The following is a 23,269-nucleotide window of genomic DNA, read 5'->3' on the forward strand; positions in this document are numbered from 1 at the left end:
CAATTTTTTTTTTTTAATCTTCAGTTATTTCTTAACATTTCTTAACTTTTAAAGTGGGTAGCGGCTTTTCTATGCATGTCAGATTTCGCTGCCAAATATTAACTAAATAATTTAAAAATGATTTGAAGATAATAGATAATACTTAATCGATGTTCACTGAAAGCAATCATTGAAGCCATCCAAAAATTAAAGACCATAATAGGTCACTAATTACTGTATATACACAGCCACAGGCGATAAAGGGTGATTTACAGGTGTACATGACGACACGCTAATAACCGTATGCAGTTTTAAGTTATTTTTTTTGATAATTTTTGATAAAAATATGTACTTTGAAAAAGAAAAAAACACACTTCCGAGTAACCGAATACCATTTTTAGTATTCGATACTCGGACGTTCGATGGAGTACCCGGTTAACCGGGTACTCGTTAACATCCCTAATATATATATATATATATATATATATATATATATATATATATATATATATATATATATATATATATATATATATATATATATATATATATATATATATATATATATATATATATATTTATATATATATATATATATATATATATCTTTCTCTTCAATGTCTAGGATTGTAGCAATGCACATAGAAATCACCATTCTATTCATTAATCCATCTATTATTCAAAAATATTTGCTTCATAGGAACTTTTCTCAAATATGTAAACATAGTACATTTTAAATAAAAAAAATAAATTTCACATATTCAATATTCGATTTTACGGTGGTACATTTGGGACACGTAATTATTTTTTTAGGATACCAGGAAAAATTTATCTCGTGAAAACGAAAACTTGTCTCGTGAAAACGCGATAATATCTCTTGAAAACGACTTATTTTATCGTTTTCACGAGATATCTCGTGAAAACGAGATATATTATGTCGTGAAAACGAGAAATTATCTCGTGAAAATGAGAAATTATCTCGTAAAAACGACATATCATCTCGTGAAAACGAGAAAACGACATATCATCTCGTGAAAACAAGATACTATCTTGTAAAACGATTTAATATTTTTTGAGAACGGCTTATTATGTCGTAAAAAAGAGGAATTATCTAGTGAAAACGACTTAATAACTCTTGAAAACGTATATAAAAGCACATGTATATCGTGAAAAAATATGTCGTTTTCACGAGAAAACAAGTCGCTTTTCAGGAGATAATATCTCGTTTTCCACGACATGATATTTCGTTTTCACGAGATAACATATTGTGAAAACGAGATAATAAGTCGTTTTCACCAGAAAATTATCTCGTTTCCGTAGGATATTTTGTCGTTTTCACGAGATAATAAGTCGTTTTCAGGAGATAATATCCCGTTTTCAAGAGAAAAATTTTCCTGTTATCTTAAAAAAAAAACCTATCCTTAATTAAATGTACCAAAATGCGATTCAAATACGCAACTAATAGATTTTTTGTAATTCTTAAAGAAGTATTTTACAGTATATTAAAAAGTACATTTTTAAACATATAATTTTACCAGAATTTTCATTAAGTAAAGGGATGAATTAATGAATGTTAAATGTAATTTCTATAGCAAAAGGCAATAACTCGATTGATAATTTTTTTTTCCCAATGATTTTATCAAATGCGCTGTTCCTTGAATGTGATTGTGCATTTGTTTTGACATAAAATACATATTTGCTGCTATATTATTTCCTAACTGCGTATGATGTGTAGAGAATTGCTCTATAAAAAGTTTTTTTTATAAATTAAAATTGAAGAACAAATTTTAATCAGATATATATATATATATATATATATATATATATATATATATATATATATATATATATATATATATATATATATATATATATATATATATATATATATATATATATATAAAGCACTTAAAATGACCAACGACACGAACAATATTGTCAAATTTTCGGGACGACCTGTCCCTTCCTCATTCCTCAGGACAATTTATCTATCTGAAATAAATTGTTATATATAGAGCAGTATAAACTCAAATGTTGCCTTCCTTCTAAAAAAAATATTTTGTAACGAGGAAAGTGAAATGTTGACTTTTTTGTGAAATGGGATGAGAGACATGAAGATCGCATTGGCTGATAATCATTATTAGAAAAATAACTCTGCATGCAGATTAATTATCACAGTTTTTACAGAGACATTAAAAAGACATTAAAAAGATGATGGAAGAAAACAAAACCTTAGTACTCATGCTTGTATTCTGGTCAATTCTACACCTAGTTAATTTTCAAATATCTATAGGAAAGTTTGGGCTAAGAAAAAAAAGGTTTCTAGGCTAAACGCCAAATGAATTATGAGCTGTGTGCAAAATCAATCAGTTCATTCTACACCAGATAACGCACCGCTCAATATTTCATTATTGAACATTTGTCTAATAGGTTCTAGTATATCTAATATCCCTTCTTGTCCAATGCAGTCGAATAGGGAAATAATGTATTGGTATCATGACAAAATCTTCAGATGACCTCGAAAACTAATATCTTACAGTCAAATTCCCGCCGTTTTTGCTCTGATATGAAGTTGGTTGTTACCAATGGTAGTCATTGATGTTGCAAAACAAGCGGTCTCTGAGTCAAGAATCAAATGATGTAGGGCAGTTCGTCTATCATGTTATCAAGAAGTTACCCAGTGCTTTGGTGTCGATACCCCGTCCGTCACACTTCCGGTTGCATTGCCCCAGATTTATGGAACAATTTTGCAATTATCATGTGATGAAAACTGAATCACAAATTTTTCACTAAAAGAAAGAAAACTCTTTGAATTGTTTTAATTGTTTAAAAACTTTCCAAAGGAATACCATGCAGACACTGACACTATATTAGCACGCTCTTCTCGGGTCAAATGCCACATATGTTTTTATTTTTTCTGAATGTTTTAGTACATGCATAAAGAACAAAAACACAAAGATGAAAATCGGACTTTATTTCTCAAAAACCATGAACACGATTTTCATGATTTCTATGAATTGATTACGCCTCAGTTGACAGTGTATTTATTTATCAGTTTAAACATTGTCTTACTTTTAACTTTAGTAACATTTTGATATATCAAACACATCATAAGGAATTTTTGAAAAAATAATAATGAATTTTCTTTGGTGGTGCGTTAGAAAATTTGTCTAGTATACAAGTAGAGATAGCATCATAGTACAATTGATGGTATGTGATGTGTCAAGCACTTTAAAAAAATCATTATTTCGATATTATTTAAAATACATTTCTCGGTGAGAATTGAAATCTTTCTAAACGTAAATAAGCTCAAAGTCCACCATGCTGTAAAGAGACAAAATAGGATATGTCGCACTTTCTGTGCATGTCTTCGATGTAAGTGAATATTTTTGTTGCTTTCCTAAACACCAGAGAAGGAATTAACTTTTCTCTTAACGGAAGGGGACTTCCGAATGAAATTCTTACGCATAAAAAGGGTAAGTTTATTCACTGAATAAATGTTTGTATCTCAAGGTAAATATATATGTATAAAAGGTTACGTAGTACTTAACTTGTTATAAAAAGATTTACAAGAAGCTGTCAGTTTATAATAAACAAAGTAGTGTAGGGCAACATGTGCACGCAAAAAGTCGCATTTGCCAGATGCCTCACATGAAATCAAATGTGATCCTCCAAAGACGATCACAAATATAAAAGAAAACCAAAACTGAAGAAAAAATTAAGATTCATTGGATTTCTCTCTAAACACATGTAATCGTAAAAAACTCAATCTAAAAATTTTTAGTTAAACAATAACTTTTTTACCCCATACCTGCTTTAAAAACCTATTAGTTTCAATTGATTCATGGGGAATTGCAAAATGATAAAATTAAATATTACATTTTCAAATGATATCACTTGCAACTGGACGATCAACTTGAAAAATGGCAATTGTCCCAATTAAAAGAAAAGTCCTTGTATTAAAGTTCTTTATTCTTTCAACATACCAGTTATTTCTATATGTAATTATCAATGCGATTGCCTTCCTGTTTTGCGTGACCTTGCTGTGTAATTTATAACCTGTAATCTGGCCTTATTTAAATATCTGTGCCCTTGATAATCAATAAAACTTCTATAAAAAAAACTATTCTTATTTGACCTATTCGTTGAGGCTTTGAAACCCACTGCAGTTTCATTTTCTATGGTTGGAGAATGATACCGTTGCATTTGATATCTAAATTTAACAATATTTTTGTTTTGAAATAAATGCATATCACACATGACTTGTGACGGATACATTAAAGAGTTCCTTAATACAGGGTTCAAACGGAAAAAAAAGTTTATTTGTTTCTATGTTCTCCCGTTTTATGTAATCTGGAAATGTCCTCGTTAGTATTACTTTATTACCACCTTTGTCGATATTTTATGATGTAGGTGTTTTAATGAATCACAATATATTCCTAATTGAATATGGAGCAGACTTACTTGTTGCGGCTAAGTAGTTTTACACAGCAAAAAGAAAGTGAAGAAATTCTATTAAAAATGTTCTGAGATGCTTCTAACTGCAATGAAATTATATGACATTTTATACAGTGTTTTTAATATTTGATTTTACATTTTTGTTTCTCTCTCTATAAGTGATGTGACTATACCAAAAAGTTGAAACTTCTCAGTTCAAATTGAGATCAAAAGCTATTATCGTTGAAAGATATACATGTATGAAAATATATATTATTCATATATTTTCCTTATTAAAAAAAGAGGTAAGAGCATCTTGCAGCTTAGAATGACATGAAGACCCATAATGAAACTGGAATTGTAAGTTTGTAACATGATATATTTTGAGTTATTGTCAATTTCTGACTAAATATTCAACAGTTTTATCATTCAAATTTTTGAGTTTGAAAAACCACTGCAACCAAAAGTAAATTCCTGTAGTCTTTCTCCTTGAAAATGCTTATTTACCCTTTTTATTGATACCTTAAATATGCATGCAGTATATATATTTTTTTAAATTTATTTACATGCAACCAAGAAGGAATATTCTAATTTCCTAAATGTAACTAATTTTTGTAATTTTAGCGCCTTTTTCACCCCCCTTTTCACAACAATGGTGTGTGTTAAATAAAATAAAGGCTACCCCGACTTTTCTTTTCATTTTTGAATGAATAATGGACACTACTGTAATGATTTTCCCCTTAGATACCAAAAAATCCCCTGACGTTCCCCTGTCTGTCCCTGACATTTTCCTGTCTCCCCTGACTTTCTCCTATAATCCCCTGCCGTTGTCCCTGATTACCCTGTCTACTCCCTGTCGTCCCCTGACTTTGCCCCTGTTATTACTGTCTAACCCCTGATGTCCCCTGACGTCCCTGTCAACTCCCTGTTGTCCCCTGACTAAGTCCCTGACCACCCTGCCAATCCCCTGTCGTCCCCTGACATTCATTTTGACCAGAAAAAAGTGTTAAAATATGTTTTTGTTGCTATTTACTTCTGAGAAATACGTTACGCTTGGCAATTCTTAAGTTTTGTAAAAATATATACTTAGTCAATTGTTATTTGTTTGAATATCTTTAGTAATTTATTTCTTAATATGATTGTATTTGATTGTTTAAGTTTAGCACATGTAGCTTTTAGATGAGTTTTAAGGAAAATAAATGCCAGTTACTTTGAAAAGAATGAATTACAAATTTATTGCATCTTGTCATGAATGGCAAGTAAATATAACTATATTTATTTATATGTTAATCTATATATCCACATGTATTTATTTACTTTTTTGTTTTATTTATTTATTAATTTAATCTATTCATATATTTCTTTTTAGATATATTTTCCTTATTGAATTATTAATTAATTGATTAATATTATTTATTTATTTAGTTTTTAATTAATTTTATTTTAATTTTTAATTAATTCTATTTTATACAATTTATTTGTGAGTTTCGCATAAACATTCGTAAGGTAAAACAAAATATGCTTCAAAGTATCTTTTAAGCATATTTAGATTTCTTTTAATTCTTTTACTTTCATGATGGGTTTCAAAATAATTGTCTTATTACACACAATCTGAATTCGGAATTTGTTTTATTGCTTCTTTTACTTTGGTAAAAAAATAGAAAATGTTCCTCAAAAACTGTCACGGTTGTGCGAGTAGTCCCGAGCTATTGATTGTTGACCAGTGACTCTGGGTACACAGACCAGAAACCTATTGTTCTTTTGACTGACCACTATACACTGTTTATTCTGTGGCAGCATGACCGTATCCACTCTGCAGGTGGTGTTATTTCTTTCACAACCGTGACATGTTTTTGAGGAATTTTTTTTTTTTTTTTACCAAAGTAAAAGGAACAATAAAACAAATTCCAGATTCAGATTGTGCGTAATGAGACGATGATTTTGATACCCATCATGAAATTAAAAGAATTAAAAGTAATTTGAATATGCTTAAAAAATAGTTTGAAGCATAATTTGTTTTACCCGGACACTGCATATGAAGAACTACACAAAATGAATTAAATTTAATTAATCAATAGATTAAAATAATTGAATTGAATAAAATAAAATAAATATTTAAAAAATTTAAATAAATCCATTAGTTTATTGATAATTAAATATAACAAATAAGTAAGACTAAATTAAATAGATAGATTGAATAAAAAAAATAAATATATAAATAGCAAAAAAAAAAAAAAAAAAAAAAAAGGATAGATAAGCAGACAAATAAATAAATAAACAGATACATGAATTAATAAAATCAATAAACAAACAAATAAATAAATAAATAGATAAATAAATAAAAAATATATTTACATGCCATTCGTGCTACGTAAGACGCAATAAATTAGTAATTTATTTTTTTTTAAAGTAACGGCATTTATTCTTATTAGGATTTATCTGAAAAGCTACCAAACAATCAATAAAATAATATTTTGAAAGAATTTGATAAAGATACTTCAAATAGAAAAACTAATGATTAAATCTACATTTTCACAAAACTTGAAAATTGCTAGGAGTAAGGTATCGATTTTCTCACAAGTAAATAGCAACAAAAACATATTTTAACCCTTTTTTTCTGGTCAAAATGAATGTCAGGGGACGACAGGGGGTTGGCAGGGTGGTCAGGGACTTAGTCAGGGGACATCAGGGAGTTGACAGGGACGTCAGGGGACATCAGGGCTTAGACAGTAATAACAGGGGCAAAGTCAGGGGACGACAGGGAGTAGACAGGGTAGTCAGGGACAACGACAGGGGATCATAGGAGAAAGTCAGGGGGAGACAGGAGAATGTCAGGGACAGACAGGGGAACGTCAGGGGATTTTTTGGAATCTAAGGGGAAAATCATCACAGTAGTGGGATATAGCATAATTTATGTGAAAAGCAAAACATTTTACTCTTGTTTGTTTGTTTGTTTGTTTTTTAATTTTTCAGTTCCTTGTTTTATTAAGTAGTTTTAGCGTACAATTGTGTGCAAAATCTCGAAAAATAATGGTCCATATTTTGAAATTGCCCCCATTCCACTACAATCAATGCAAGGTTACAAATTTCATCTTACTTTTTCTTAGTATAACACATGAAAATATACATCATTCTAAAATTAAAAAAAAAAATTGCCGGTCCATTTACGTAATTTCCAACTATCAATTAATTTTTCTTGGTTTAACTTAGAGAGTCCGATATGCTAAAAAGACGAAAATGTCTTATGACATTTGAAGCATTTCTTTTATTTAGGAATGTTGGTGTGAGTAATAACCACTCAATATGCTAAAATCAGCCGCATTGTATTAGGTATACGAAGAGATTATATCAATTTGAAATGGAGAGCAGGGCTGATTTTTTTTTAACACAAAAGACGTATAGAGCCGAAAACAACGTAACAAATTATGATATAGACAATGTAGTAAATAATATTTCAAAAATGGGAAAAAAGATCAAACTTTACAAACGCAGACAAAAAAGTAGGTACAGCAGGAATACTGAAGATTACCTATTTTACGCGAGGACTTAATATCGCGAAACGACTCTTAAACGGCACGTCGCATAAACGTTAATTCACGAGTGGACTGTTGATCATGAGATTTTACATGTTCATGGATTTCAGCACCAAATAAATAAATAAATAAATAAATAAATAAATAAATAAATAAAAGCAATTAAATTTATTTTGCGAGTGCTTCTTCTCGCGAAATGTCGCGGTAATTAATTCCTCGCGTATATTTAGTAATCACAGTAATGCACAAGTCTCAGTTATGTTACAATTAATCTTAATTTCTAATTACAGTTATCGAGAATAACTGTAATACATGTACTTATAAAACATTGCATCTCTAATAGATAGTTTTGAAAATTATTATTTATTTTTATTATTCTGTACAAAAATTTGTTTTGTACATGTGAGATTTAACATAGACGTTTGCTAAATAATCACATTTTCTTTTCTTTTGTCCAAGTCACCGTTCAATTTTGAAGGATATCAGTACTGAGACATTCCGATTTTACAATGTTTTTTTTTTTTTTATCAGACTGACACTAATATCAAACTGTTGCTCACAGATATCGGACTGCCAAAGGTCATTTTACAGACTGTAGGAACAAAGGAATGACGTCACAGCTTATTTTTTTTTTAAATTACGTTTAATATAGTAATATAAGAACTGTATATTATTTAATATTCACCGTAGTTTATATGTAACGATATGAATAAGTATCGCTGTAGAATACTCATTCATATTGAAAACCAGCACACAAGACAGTTTTATGAAAGGATAATCATGCTTTGTGAAAGTTTTGATTCCAACACTCACAAACCCTGTTCAATATGCGATTAGCTGCTCAGTCTCACATTCACACATGTCCTGCTCAATGTCAGTTAAAGTATTCTGCTTAATAGAAGGCTTAATATTCTGATCAAACTCAGACAAAACATCCTGCTCAATAAGTTTCATTAATTTTCCCCAGAAGTCGTCATACGCACATGCTTCACTGGGATATTCTGAGTTGGAATTATGCGTCAAAATTTTCTGCAATACTCTAAGGTTTTTTCCCGTTATTTCGTTAGGGAATAAGACAATTTGAATAAAGTTTAAGCTTTTTCCTCTGTCTACACCTTCACCTCTTGCCATATTGATTTCATACACTTGCATTTTGGATTTTGAATAATTTTCAGAAAGCAAACATATCATACGTCTGCATTTTTGCATGGTCTCCATTATGATGTCATCCTGCCGTTGTCCTGCTTGCCCAACATTGTCACGGTCACGAATGAAAAGTCGAATGTTTGACTGGTTTTCAAGACAAGGGACCATTTCTTCTGTGACAAAAGTGTATTTGTCATCAGAAAAAGGAATAAAGGCATGGTACTTATATTTCATAGCTCCTTATTCTTTTGAAGAGGCTCCAATTCTCTTCAATCTTTGTTTAGTTTTGAAAATGAAATATCTGATTTTCCATTTATTTTTCACAATTATAATACATAAAACCATGCCCATGAAGAAAGCAGTTGAAACAGATATTCATATATATTTCACTAAAGGTGACCTACAGTTTTTCCTCAAAGCCAACATAGACGAATCAGCATTTGAAAACTCAAATGCTCTTAAACTCGCCACTGAGCACTGATATGACTCAAACTATTTGAAATACATTTTATAGGTAGTTATCCAAGAAAGAAACTGTAAGTTTTCGCATGAACATAAAAGTTTGTTATCAGAGATATCTACTGTTAAATTGGAAAGTAAAAAAAGTTTTTCAAAAGAACTTTGCTGATTTATATCTATCGTCGTGATCCTATTTTGGGAGAAGTTTATAAATTTTATTTTTTTCATGTGTTCGATTTTCACTCGCCATTCAGAGAGCATATTACCTTTTAAATTTAAAGCCTGCAGCTTTTTAAGGTTTTTAAACATTAAAACTGGCAACGTGTTGATGTTGTCATGTGAAAGATCAAGTTCAAGTACAGAGTGTACATTTTCAAATATTCCCCCCTTCAGTGTCATCTCTGAAATATTTGCCGATATCATTTCTAGACAATTTCAGGATTTCATCTCCGGTTGTGCATGTAAAAAAATGATTGCAAAATGTATGAGCAAAAGTTATTGGAAAGATCAATAATTGTTGAATTCTGAATTCCACGCACAGGCCTAACCCAAGAGTAAAAAAAGTTATCTTGTAAATATAATTCCCGTAAACTTTTGGAATTAATACCAAATTCTGGAACAACGGAAAAAAATCGACTCGAGTTGGCATAAAATATTTCCAGTGACACTGGAAAATTAATTATAAATATCCCTTCGCAGCACTGTTAAGTTGTACTTTGAAGAAATCAACAGAATATAAACGTGCATAAATACATACCTTTTTAAAATGAATTTTAATTTTGTAAAGGTACTATATTTTCTTATGACTTTAACATTCTTTGAAATAACATTGTTTACCCCGCTCTGTACTGAATTTGGTTTGGTCACGTTATTTGATAGTCACGTGATAAATGCATGAAATGTGTACTGTATGTAGGTCACAAACAAATTTCAATATCCCCTAGTTAAAATTAAAAATTAAAGTAATAGATTGTTTCTGCATAACTTGTAGTTTACGGAAAGTGCTGCTGCTTTAAATAGAATTCGCATTTTATTAGTTTAAATTTCAAGTTATCCTGCTAATGTCGAAATATGTGTGACCTTTACCAAGTATTTTATGTATTTATAATGTTATGCTATAGATTTCAGAAAAGCAGCAGTACTTTTCAAGTTAAGGAATATGTCCATTATGTGTTTTCAAAAAATGGTCAAGATCCATTAAGTGTATGCCCTTGCGAAAAGGCGATTTAATGAGGCACCTCGGCGTGAAACATGCACACCCTGTAGACAAAAACACGGTAGAATTAATTCAATACATTATCTCGATATTTTTTAAATAATGGCACTAAACAAACGTTTCAGATTTGTATTAATGGTATACCTAAGATTTTCAAATAATATTCTGTTTAATAATAAAATGCATTTTTCACTGTGAAAAAATTACTTGATCCGCCTTTCTCTGCACATAAAATGCGTCAAACTTTACCATGATGACGTCATGTCGACAAGTACATTGCGATCAGTGACTTGTTTATATCTTGCTGTGTGGGATTTAACTAGCGACAAAAATGAATGCAGTGGTAAGTTTTGATGTAGTTCATTACTCTTATGCAGTTTAGATTTGGGGAATTGCTATATTTGTGTGATGTCACAGTAAACTTTTCCCGTATAAATTAGGCCCCGCCCCCTTTATGCAGCCTTAACAGAGCTGCGTTTTTTAATACAATAGAAAAAAGATTCATTATTAATATACCCTTCATTTGTGTACATGTTTGTCGCTTTTCCTCTTTCACCAACATTTTCTGAAAAGGGAAATTCACAGTCGTCGTGCTTTTCAATACAGTTTTCAAATATTGACCACCACGGATATGGTGCTGGACGAAGTTGGGCGCTTAGATTAGAGATACGGACACTATCCATAGTAAAGTCATCTATAATATATTTCCCTTGAGTCAATTTCTTTTCTCTAAGTGATACTTTCTTTACCGAGTTGGGAAGAACTTTCAAAGCCCCAGCTTCAAATTGCTCTAGTCGATTTTTTTCCATGTATATTTCGCTTATATTTGTGTCTTTTAAGTTGATTAAATGACGTGTGCGGATTATTGTCCCTATTCCGGTCAGACAGTTTAATATTTTAATCGTAAAACTTCTATGGTTGTCTTGTTCAGATTCTTTGCGATGTTTGGAAGTGATGAAAATCCTATTCCCTTGTTATGTGACACATCAAGATGGTGAAGGAATGGCAGATTCCCAAATGCACCACCTTCAATATCTAAGATTTCACATACCGAAACATCAATGTAAGTCAAATGAGGCAAATGTATGAATAATCCCTTCGATATGTTTTTAAAGGAAGAGTTTCCTGTGATTCCGGATAAATCTAAAACGTTCAAATCTGTTAATTTTAAGAATCCTTTTCCAAACGTAATATTTCTTGGACCATCCATTTTCAAAATTTTCAATGCAGTTAACTCTGAAAAAGCATCATTTCGAATCAGAATATTATCCTTCGGATCAATGTTTCCCTTCAGACTTATCTCTGTCAACGACTTCAAATCTGAAAAAAAATTCCCTTAACGAACCATGAAATGTTAATGCGATTATAATCCAATTTCAATGTTGCCAATCGTTGTAGTCCCTGAAACGAAATGTTACTCACCCGCTTAAGCTTGTTTCTGGAGAGATCGATATAATCCACATTCTTAGGAAAATTGTTTTCTATTTGTTCAATAAAATTGTTACTAGGGTCGATCAAGGTTGTTTTTTCATAAAACTTTGGAATTTTAAAGAGATTTTTGTGGGAACAATCTACCTTCGTTTGATTCTTAAAGTCTTGGCAAGTGCAATTCGCTGAACCGAAGTCACAAATGTAAGATCTCGAAGACGTCAGGTGTAAGAAAATGTGAATAACTATCATAAATACCTGAGATAAGCACAATGAATTAGTAGTCAATCCCATGATGTATTACAATTGTCCAGTATTGTAAAATTGCTGTAGGATTACTCTTCGCTTTTTTCCCCCAACTTTTTAGGCATCAGGAATATGTATTCAATGGATTATTTTATGTCTCGTAGTTTTGTCTCCAGGCGATGTCTTTTCTTTGTGAGTATTAGTCAAACAAAACTGAATGATATATATAACCTTTGATCGATCCAACATCCGGGTTTTTTTAATCATGTCATTGTCTACTTTAAAACAAGGTCTCTGATGTAAAGAGTGCACTTTGATTTGCAGATGTAAATGTAAGATGCTATAAATTTTGATTTAAAAATACCTTTAAGATATCATTCAAATGTGGTTTTGACTTTGAATCTAAAATTAAATTGCTTTACATGTATGTTTATCGAAATCAATATCATACACTACAAAAGAAGTAACATATTAATCATTTATCAGATTTATTAAGATCTTCAGTTGAGGCGGGAGACTTGCTTATTATTCTGCTGTTTGATTTCCATTCAACTTTTCTTAATATAATTATTCTTACCGATTTTGTCGACGACATTTCTCCTAAATGCGTCGATGGATTTTCATTAAAGTCTCAGCAATGATGGAAAATCATATGATTTTAAGACATTGTTATTATTTTGATGACGTCACTTCCGGTCATCAGTAATTCCCGATTTTCTTTTTTTAATTTGAAAGGCAGTTAGGATAAGACTGTCCGAAGGCTTGAAATGCGATAAATCATATTGTTTTATTTGGTCTGTGTCGTGATTTCTATTTGTAATGTATGTATATATGATCATGAACAGGCGACTTGCGAAGAGAGTTTTATCAGGTATCAAAACAATATTTTTTATTGTCACATGACATCGGTGATCACAAGACGGTCACTTATAATTATTCCGAAATGCTGCACAAAAACACATCGGCACAAGTGATAAACAAAATTATTGGGAACTTTATGTTATATGAATCAATTTATCATATCGTATTGTTTAAATAAAGTGCTGGGGACAAGTCTGAATTTTATTTATATAGTAAATTTTTCATGCAAACTTCATCTTACCAACTCATATTCATGAGGGTATTTTTCACTCTTTATAGCAATTTATATAAAATACTAGTAGGCTATAAAGCAAATTACCCCCCCCCCCCCCCAGCAAGATTCAGTTAGAGAACATACTAGTCTTGTAGATTCACACAGAATATCTTCAATGTATCCCTATATATGCCAGTCTAATTTATACACGATGTTTAAATTCTTACCCTGTCTGCGTATGTGTAACGGAGAGCATTTCATATTCTGCTTTTTTGGTTATTGTCTGAATGCACTAGGTCTCAAACAAGAGAAAGAAATCACAATGTCAATGCAAATATTCACCATTATACTGAAGCTTATAAACAATCCACACCTGATTTCAACACCAACGTAAAATAAATTGTACATTTCATAAGACAGGAATGTTAAAATTTATGACAATCTCTCCATCCTGTCAGCCCAAGTTTTGCAGTAACATTACGTCACATGCTATTATGACGTTATATCTAGGTAGTTCAGACAAGTTACTACTGTAGGTGCACTGAGATATTTTACGGACAACCTAATCCTAGCCGCGAATTTTGTCTGTGTCTCTCCTCAGAAACGGCTTAAGATACAGTCATGAAACTTTCAGGGATAACAAATTTTGAATTGTAAAATTGCATCTGATGTTTTGTTTTTTTTTTCGTCATCACGTCATTTGTTCACCGGAAGTAGTTTAAAAATATGCAATTTTTATTTTATTTTTTTATCATTTTTAATTTTTTATAGCATAGCTAATTGAATATTGCAAGTCATTTCATTTCTACCGGATGTTGGTTCTTTTAAACCGGAAGTTGTCCAAAAATGCGTTTTTTCATCAAAACTTCCAAGATATACTCGTACACACTCATTGCACTACTGGCTTTCAAAACCCCTGTCCGTATGTAAATCCCCTGTCTTTCTCTGTAACCTACAGCATTTCCACAACTATCTACGGTATATCAACAGTATGGCACGGTATGTCTCCTCTGTATAAACAGTAATTTTCAGTATGCCACTGTATGTATCCCCAGCATGCCACAGTTACCTACAGTAGGCCCAAGTACGCCTACGGTAGGCCCCAGTATGGCTATTGCTTCCAACAGTGACCTACAGTATGCCACAGTACATGCCCTAGTAGGCCCCTGTATTGTTCACCGAAGCAAAATGGAAGAAATATATAAACTTCCAGGGGCACTGTTTATCTAAGATGTGGGGTTGCCAGTTCAGTACACATGGTTATTTCCTTGAGAAAATTTTGAACATTACTTTGTACACGTAGTAACACATCTGGAGTCAACTGATACGGGTCTTGTGATCCATATTGCACCCCTAATGTGAACCCTTTATTTTTCGGTGTTCTGCAAATTATAAAACTCGAAGAGATCCTAGAAGCTCTGACAGAGCTCTGGCGAGATTTGGCTAGACTACAGCGAGATAAGGTAAATCATTCACGGAAATGTGGCTAGGAAGTGACTTCCACGTGGAGACATGGTAAACAGAAAGGTTATGTTGTGTTTCAGTTTTCACTACTGTATAATATCTGTAGAAATGTACTTCAGTCTCTATTCATTAAATCTTCAATAAATATTCCTAATGAAATTATTTTCTGCAGTTATGTATAAAATTTCTTTTTGGACAAAAATACTTGAATGGAAACTGGGATTATATTTTTTTGAGTCAGATTAGCAAATGAGGTCCAGACGCGGCTTATACTGAAAAATCAGCTGAAAGAGTTGAATTGCATTGTGGGTTACTACGGATACTACAGGAATTTTACGCTTGTGAAACAACCCAAATCTACAGGCAATCGGAAAGGCACAAAGACCTTTTTTCCATGCATTTCGTAGATAAAAAGTAATCTGTCATTTTTATTCTATTATTCCCAGGCTCACAATTACAATGAAGCGCATTGAAGTGGTAAAATTTCCTGTTTGAATGGAACGTTTTGAGCTTTCTTTACCGTTGATTGTCATATAATGACACGCCGATTTCTTAAGAAAGGAAAAAAACGGTCAAATGATTCATTTGAATACCTGTTTAACAGGTATTCCATAAATACAATAGCCAATCAAATTGAAACAGCAAGTAAACACGTGTTCGCCCGATACATTTGTTGTGGTAACACCAAAAAACATGATAAATTCATAATTAGGTACATATTCGTTTCAATAAAGCTGAGAGTCTCTAACTCTCTTTCCTAACTTCGTAAAATCTCCATTTCAGTGTAACTCATGTTGCTAGTGGCAGAGAGTGGGGAGTCTTAAAGCTCTACGACGAATATTTCTTTATCGTTTCTAAAGAAATGGGCTGCGTGTCATTATGTAACAATTGATGTTCGATAAGAAAGACCCCAATTTTTCCATTCAAACGAAAAATTTTGCCACTTCAATGCACTTCATTGTAAAAACAATTCATTTGTTAAATAAAGTGGAATTCTTAAAAGCGTCTGTATTCCTTTGTTGTACTATCGGTGAATACAATTATCAGATTGGTTCCCTTGCCAAAAACACATCTGATCACGGGTTTTGTAATGTAAAAAAAAAAAAAAAATTGTTGTTCATTTAACTGTTTAAATGCCTAAGAGATGCTGCTCGTTTTCCTTAACCTTGGGGTGCTGGTGTTCTGAACAAGGCACATACTACAATTTATTTTATAAAGTTTTCTAGTTAACTACGTGACAACAAATTGCAAACGCGCATGACATCTTTCATAGTTTCTAATCATTGTATTTTTTCATAAAACAGTTTTTATATTGGTTTTTAGCAGTCCATTTAATATAGATTGTAGATTGACCTGACCCGGGGGGGGGGGGGGGCACAATGGGGTATCAAATTTTTAACAAGGGAATATATAGGAAAAATCTTTAAAATCTTTTGCTCAAGAACAGCAAAGCCATTTGTTATATTGATATGGAAGCATCCTCAGGTAGTTTAAAATTCAAGCCCCCCCTCCCCCCCCCCCCCCGCAACATTTAAACTTTTTCTATACTGAACTGATTTGTTCTTTTTCCCAGCCAATGTGCTCAGGTGAGCGATGTGGCCTATGGACCTGTTTTTTTTCGGGGGGGGGGGGTATTTTTAAATGTCAGGTATGTTTAAACTAGGACCTTGCTGCTGCTATTCACTTTTCAATGCAAATCTGCCATAATTTCTACAATAAACAGATTTGATTTTATACAATGTACATTTTATATAACCACCATTCCATAGTAGAAAAGAAACATTACCAATCGTGGTCGCAACGCTTACTCTATTCTTTGAAGTTACAAATCATTTTTTTTCTTTCATGTTTTTGTATGATGATCATTTGGCTGAATGCCTAACTGATTGATTAAAATGCATGTTTACAAAAATTGCGTTTTTATATTTGTTCCTCTTAAGTAAATTGTAATTTAGTCATTGTGTTTCCATTCTCTTTGCAGTAAATCAGTACATAAAATCATAATAAGTAGGTAGATGCTTCATTAAAGTCTTCGTTTACTGTTCAAAGTACTAGCTGTTAATACTAATGTCTAGAATAATGATACCCAGTAAAGAGCCTAGGAGTTTGTAAAGTAAACATTTTAGAATGAGGATTTAGGATTTTACGATATTTATCATATACTGTTAGACGAAGGATAGATGTACATGTATCACATCGACATGACATTAACAGATATTGGTGGAGAAGTCCTTTCCCCAGTATTGTCGAGCATTTCATATCATGCGTCAAATAACGAATGCAAACAACTCCGCTTATTTTGGCGTTCATGCATAAAAGATGTATGTATACATGGAAATATAATTTTACCACCCCCCCCCCACCTCCCCCGAAGCAGCGTATACGTTAAAAGATTTTATTCGATCTTATAATACAAATAACTTTTACATGTATTACAGAATTTCATTCTTATTTTCACTGTTTAGTTCAATGAATTATATAGATAATTCAATTATGCCAGGGACCTTAAATTTCAATCCGTTTGTCCTTAATTACAGATCAAAGAATAATATCAGATTTGATCCAGCTTAGCTTGGGTTGGTGTTGGGAAAATTGATAACCCACTCTAATTTATGTTGAATAATCGAATTATTGATTTTAAATGTTTGATTTTTTTGACATTACTGTCACGTCTTTATTTAATTACATGTATTTACAAAGACATAAACTTTTAATTCTTCGGACCAGTCTACATTCCGGGACAATTGTAATTCATGACTGCACGTGTCACAGTGTTGAAGATCTGTTTCATGCGCGGGTGTAAGGGGAAGGGGGGGGGGGTTCGGGTGTGAGTTTTGGCCTCCCTGGAATTATTTAAGAGAAATGAATTTTCTTAAAATTTGTAGTTACCTTGCCCCCAGAAACAAGGGCCTCCTCTTATAATAAAAAGGAGAGTCGTATATCTGAAGAAAATTTAGTAAAGAAAATGTCTAAAGAGTCTCCCCCTCCATGAAATAGGTTTCCCAGGACTGAGCAAAGATGTAATTATAATAGTTGATGTAAACAACACACCCACCCACCCAACTTCTCCCGGGAAAAATATTCCTGGATCCGCACCTGTGTTTTCCTTGGTTTCGATATATATTTTTAAAGGACAAAAAGTGTATGCATCTGCAGTGCCTTGGTATTTATAATGGAGTCAGAATTTTATCATCGTACGTCAAAAACTTTCTTCGGTGTTTGATTTCTGAGAATAAAATGTAACCAAAAAAGAAAAAAAAACAAAAAACAAAAAAACAAACACACACACACACACACACCCTCACACACACACACACACCCTCACACACACACACACAAAACAACAAAAAACAAAAAAACATGCCAGTTCGTTGCGCCAATTTGTATACCGGATCATGATCTGATAATGAGCCCGGTACAAATTCATAAAAAAAAAAATAAGTAAAAGTATTTGCTATTATGCATAAAAGTTGTCTTTAAAATTTGATTACAGGCTACATTTAGTCTCGCATATATAATTAATTCGGTTCTCGTACATGTATGCGTTTCAGCAACTGTGGAGTCATTTACATGATTAACAGAATGTATAGATGTTGCTGATTTCTGTAATGCAGAATAGACGATGGTAAACGTTATCGTTTTTTTCTAACGCCGACACGTAGCATCGTTTTTAGGATGAGGAAATGGGGGAATAAGCTTTTTAAAAAGTCAAATTTCCGGCTTTTTTAACGCTCTGAATTGCGTAAGAAAAAAAATAGTCCAGCATATCTCCGTGTCCTGTCTTGCGTCTAAGTATGTTTTTGAGACTATAGTCAGAAAGAATGAGTTTGAAACGAAGGAATTTATAATCAATTTTCAAAATAAATGATACGACTTAAAGCATTTCAGGAAATGCTAATGACTTAGTATTATCTTCTTCTTTTCCAAAGGTTTGACAGATATATCCAGGTGTTTTAAATTTCCAATTTTTTCACATCAATTAGCATACGATAGAAACTGCATATAAAGCATAGTAAATTTTAAATTTAATTTTAGTAGAATTTGATATAAATCTGAGGGAAGATTTTGGTTCATGTACGGATCCCTTTTTCACCTTATTTCTCAACTGTTTTCGCTGACATTTGTTTAAAATAACTTCATCCATTTTATTATGCATAATCTAAATTGTAATTATGTTCTTTCTCTTTTTTCTCTCTCTCTGGACCCGAATTATTTTAATGACTGCGTATTTCATTGTACCTGTGGATAAGAGGATTATAGGCATTCGTACGTGCTTTTCAATGCATTTAAAGTTAAAAATATATGTCAATTTTAAAACAGAAATTGTAAAACGGAAACTTGTAGAGTATTTTTAATATATGCGTTTCACCTCTTAAAGAAACGCCTTAGAAACAACATAGACTGCTGAAATATTATTAGGAAAAAGTGCAAACCAACAGTAATAATCGTAAATATATTGTGCTTCAGTAATATGCATTTCACCGAAAATCAATTTTTGGTATATTTTTTAAATTCAAGTTTCCTCTTAGATCTATACTATAAATTAAAATGATAGTTCATATTGAATGTGAAGGTGTCTTAATGATTTGAAAAAACTTTAACCTGGTCACTCATCCAGAAAATAAAGGTCAGATCCAGCATCCGAAGCAAGTCCAGTAGTGTGCATCCTTAGGTGTATAATCCATGCAAGTTTGGTCAATATAGGGCTTATAGTTACTTGGAAATGAGATCTGCTCCAAAAGCTTTAACCTGGTCAATCATCCGGAAAATGTAGGTCAGATCCAGCATCCGAAGCAAGTTCAGTAATGTGCATCCTTAGATGATCACCCATGCAAGTTTGGTCAATATAGAGCCTATAGTTACTTGGAAATGAGACCTGCTCCAAAAACTTGAACCTGCTCCTAAAACTTTAATCTGCTTCAAAAATATTAACCTGGTCATTCTTGACTGGTACAATGAAACACACTAGAAGCATCTTCAATGCATCTCTGATTAATATAGGGCATAGGAGTACTTGAAAAGGAAACTGCTCCAAAAACTTTAACCTGGGACGCCGACGCCAACGCCGACACCGAAGCCGAGGGTATTACTTCGTTGAGGAGAGCTAAAAAGGAATTCTAAGTACTTCATTGTTAACGGTTTGTTAAAATCTGAACCTACAAAAGTTGAACAATTTTTGTGAATAAACTATATTCTTTGAGCTTCATTTGCATAACATTGTAATTGATATAACAATCTTGTATACCGGCGTATTCTAAATTTCGTAATGGATATTTTGAAAAATAAATCATTTCAATATAAATACAGAATATTTTGTTTATTTCGATAGCAAATCTCTATCTAAAGTCGATATTAATAGAAATTGATTTGGAAATAGAAATCAAAAGTTGAAATTTAATGTATACAGTTCAACGCATTGAATTCCGTTGGTATATAACAAGTGTAAATGCTTATAAGTGCAACATTAAACCTTTTGTATTTAAGAGGGCTGGGGGGTTGCTGCCATTTTAGAGTGTTATTATCTTTAAACAAAAAAAGATTTCACTTTGAAGTCTTGTAACTCTTCCATAGTACTGGAAGAGTTAATGTTCTTTAAATGAACTCTTCATCCTTATACGGTAATAATAGTCCATAAAAACAATTGTCAAGATAAACTGTCAAAAGTGTCAAGACAAAACTAGGCCGTTTATAAGTGGTGGAAAAAAGAAACAGACAAGATTTATCCGTTTATGTAAACAACAATAAAAGCGACAACAGTGATTGTTTTTCTACGTACAGTCTGAAGTGCATGTACTGCAAAACCATGCATACTTCTCCGAAGAGAAAACACGTGTCCAAGTATACTGAGTTTTTCAGTGTTTGTCATCGGTATATTATTGCTTAAAACCTGGACAATATTGACCAGTCTTCAGTTTCAGGTAATACGTTTGATTGTTCTTTCTTTGTATTTTATCAATTATAAACATGTTTAAACAGACAAAAATGACTTCCTAAACAGCTAAATGATACATGTACATGTATATGTATATAGAGGAATTGGAATTTATTTCATGAGTGGGACAGGATTTTTTGATATTTTCACGAGTGCGAAGCACGAGTGAAAATATCAAAAAATCCTGTCTCACGAGTGTAATAAATTCCATATTCATTTACAAAACATTGAATTTTCTGTTTATTACATTTTCTTTGATTTCCCCCTTGCCTCTGTCTTTTCTTAACACAATGCCATAGGCTTGACGTCATAGTTGAGCGGTTGAGACGTCATAGTTTAGCAGTTGTGGGATTGAAAACATTACATAGCATGGATTTTAGCAACATATTTGGGAAAAAAATGTGCAGTTTTAGCTCTATCAAGATGGTTAGTTACTATCTCTATCTTATGATAGGCCAGAAATTATTTATTACTTACTTGATATCCTTTCACACTGTGAGAGAATATCATTTTGGGTATCCTCTCACAGTGTGAGAGAATATCACTTTTATTCAATAAATAAATCACAGTATTTCACTGTTGAAAATGTAATAAACTAGGCAATTTGCTTGAATATTACATGAATTGTTCGATGACAAATATAAAGAATAGGACTAGGGTTATTATAAATTGGTATTATTTATTCCATGAAAGGAATTTCAATAATCCTTAGGCCCTGGACATATTACTTTACTAAAGGCAGATATGATGATATGTAATGTGAATAATATGTCCTTGTTACAAAAAGTTGTTAAATATTTTGACATTGTTAATTATGGAATATAAATAAGGCTCTAATTTTATAATTTAAGATACTTGGTGAATGATTAATTACATATGATATGACATAAGATTTAAAATGCATTTTAGAAAAATGTACTTATTATCAATTTATCTGCATTTATGTGTCATATTCAGAAATTCTGGGAAAACTAACTGGAGCAAAGCTGACTTGTAACATTTTCATTGTAAGAAGGTTTCTTTTAATTGAATTTATTTTATCTGATGTAATTGTTATATTTTTAGCCACTTTCCGCTTTATATTTGTGTTTCATATTTTTTTGTTATGTTTTCATGTTGAAGTAATGTGCAGTATACCAAGATGTAATAAATTCGAAAATTAAGGATGATTGTGGTGTTGTCCTTTATACTAAAATATAACTGATGATTATATCAAGCATTTCTGCCAATTTGATCAATTTTGAAAAAAAAATTGTTTAGACCCCCAGCCTCCTTGTATAGCCCTGAAGAAATGGGGCTCCCTTAAGTATACAAATAAAAGAGGTCTCCTACAGGATAACTAAGTATTATGCAAATTAAAATTTAAAAAAAAAAAAAACACATAGAGTAAATGTGATACTCCCCCTCCCCCTACATGTAATAGGACTATTTAGTTGGTACAGCCCCCTTTTCCCTGTCAAAGATTGTTCAGATTAGTTGTCAAATATTATTTTTCTGGTTTCCCCCATTTTTCGAAAGCGATAACACTGCCAGTAAAAATCGAGAAAGAAGTTACATTTCACTGCTTATTACATGAGGCTAATGAAGCCAAAGAGATAACATGTCAGGCTTTCTAGAAATCGAAATTGTTACTTCTGTAAAGTGCGGCTATCGAAAATCGAACCTGGACCTCTCGAGCACGCCCTAGGCCTTCCACTAGACTACTGTGACCGGTGTGTATTTTGTTTGTTTTTGTTATCTTCGATGTAATTACAATAATCTGTTATCATTTTTCTGTGTCTCTAATTTATACACTTTGTAATCTTTTTTCTCACTGAATGTTTTTAGGACTGTCATATCAGGGTTTCAATTTCTTTCTTGAAAATTTGTATTTTTCAATATAATGGTCCCCTTTGATAATAAGAATTTAATATTTTAACACAGTGCTGATTTCAGTTTATTCAGTGCAAGTGAATAAAGGCTTCATGTAAGTATAGATGTGTCCATGCAAATAAACGCATAAGGGCTATACCTATTGTACAGAATAGGTTAGAACTTATTTTCTAATACAGTCTTGGTTTCCACGATGGGAGCCAGTACACATTATGACGTCACATAATGACGTCATTCTCCTCTACTACAACCAGTTTTAAAGAACTTCAAGAAAATAGCTTCGACACAAGGATATACTCTATTTAAATTTATAGAAACAAAACATTCCAAGGATTGATGATATTGGTGCACAAATATCGACAAATCAATTGTTTAGGTACTATTTATAAAGTTCTGAGTTGAAAAAAGGTAAAAATTCACAGTTCTCTGTAAGTTTTCTGATATTCATATCAAATTAGAAAGTGCATACAATTTGTGCAGCA

General features: G+C 32.0%; 1 pseudogene; it reads right to left on the reverse strand.

Annotated features, from left to right (window-relative positions):
* Window positions 1-12,492, reverse strand: part of LOC133203967 (toll-like receptor 4) — a 178,485-nt pseudogene extending 165,993 nt beyond the window's left edge.
* Between the last annotated feature and the right edge of the window lie 10,777 nt (window positions 12,493-23,269).

Source organism: Saccostrea echinata, unplaced genomic scaffold (assembly GCF_033153115.1).
Source record: "Saccostrea echinata isolate AGI-Se365-2 ecotype Australia unplaced genomic scaffold, CSIRO_AGI_Sech_v1 ptg000052l, whole genome shotgun sequence".
NCBI lineage: Eukaryota > Metazoa > Mollusca > Bivalvia > Ostreida > Ostreidae > Saccostrea > Saccostrea echinata.